Consider the following 1823-nt stretch of genomic DNA (forward strand, 5'->3'; position numbering starts at 1 on the left):
GATTCAAACCATGAGAGCATCCTTAAATTCAAAACCTGCTATTTACAGGAGATTCTATATATCCGTTGATTGTATCTGTTTCAAATTATGTGCCTCTCTCATATCAACATCCGTGCTCCAATAATAGATCTAGCTGTGTGCTTATAGCGTGAAACAATCTGTGCCTCTCCGGCAGTGCTGTTTTTTGTCCACGGGATGCATCTCCTCTTTTTGTTGTGAAATTAAAATTTTCTTCTACTGCTGCTAACGCCTGGGCATTTTTACGCAACAAGGAATGGTAATAAGGAAAACAGGGTACCTGCAGAACAGCCTGCCGTGCAGCAAGGTACTATAAAAGGCTCACACAAACCATATAACAAAAACTATGTAGCAGCAGCAGTAAGTTAACCACTTACGTCCACACAATCTTGGGAAATTACACTTCGATGAAATTTTTCACACACTATGTGTATCATTATTCATTCGAGAACATTTTATCTTACCCTCTAAACCTTACAATTATATTTACAGAATATCATCTGTAGTGTTTTTTCCCTATAAAAAAAAGACTTCCCCTCACTGATATGGACTTGACAGCAGCCATATTGCTCACACCTGACCCTAATTTCCATCACTCATTGGCCAAACCAAGAGTTAGGAGGAAGACTTGATATACCAAGAAAACAATGGATTGATCGCCTTTTTAGCTCAGGAAATGAAAGAAAAGGGCTATCTTATGAATCTATGTAGATTAAGTTTCAGATTCTTTTTGTGCGGTCATGGAAGACATGGTTTTAAAACTATATCCCATTTATTTCGATTTTGCTACGTAATCCTTTTGTTACATAATCATCGTGCAGGTGACGGATGTGCAGGAGGAGATATTGAAACGATTTTGTCTGAACTTCATAGTGCATATCCAAAAAAACCACTCATCTCTCCTGAGCCGTCAGAAAAAAGAACGAAGCGGAACATGGACAACGAAGCACCCGAGCAAGTGCCAGCACCAACTTCGAGCAGGGAGCTACAAAAAGAGAGGCCATCAGAAACCAAGACTGTCGTTCCTCCTAGAACAAAAAGACAAAAGATAAAGGACAAAACTCAACTCATCAGCGATAGTGCTACCTTGCAGCAGCAGCAGCAGCCAAGACCTCTAATGGTGCTCCCGCCAGAAGTTACAGGGGTCAAGAATGAACTAACTAAAACCAAGAAGAAAAACAAAAGACAACGGTTGGAAGAAGACGAGGATGATGCCAGCAAAGAGTCAGAGCGTGATGCTGCCGACGACGATGATGGCACAAAACATGATGATGATCTCATTCGTGCCAAGGGCGATGACGCCGCAGGGGACAACGGTGGCGCCGCAGAGGACAGCAACAATGATGTAAAACACATTTTCTCTACAGATTTTTCCTACCACTTTTCACCCATGAAAACCAAACCATCCTCTATAACAAAACACTCTTTTTCTACACAGGGAAAACCAAGACAGAAGCGGACAAAGAGGATAAACACAAGTGGAAAAGAATTGGCAGCAAGAACGGATGATGAACATGAGGCAACAACAACTAAGGGCAAATGTGAAATCAAGGCAGGAGCAGCATTTGATCAGGTCGATAGAGCATGGAACTTACTAGAAGAACGTCACCGGCAAGATGTTAGGACGACCGGGTTTGGAAGCATAGAGGAATACCAAATAAAGCGCTCCATCTGCAAACCGCTTACAGCACACATCTACGACAACCTGGACACAGAAAGCATGACAATAACATTCGGTGATGCTGATCAGCTGAAAGAAATCAAGATTACCAAGGAAGCTATACACAAGGTGTTTAGATACCCAA

This window comes from Aegilops tauschii, chromosome 4, assembly GCF_002575655.3.
Source record: "Aegilops tauschii subsp. strangulata cultivar AL8/78 chromosome 4, Aet v6.0, whole genome shotgun sequence".
Lineage (NCBI taxonomy): Eukaryota > Viridiplantae > Streptophyta > Magnoliopsida > Poales > Poaceae > Aegilops > Aegilops tauschii.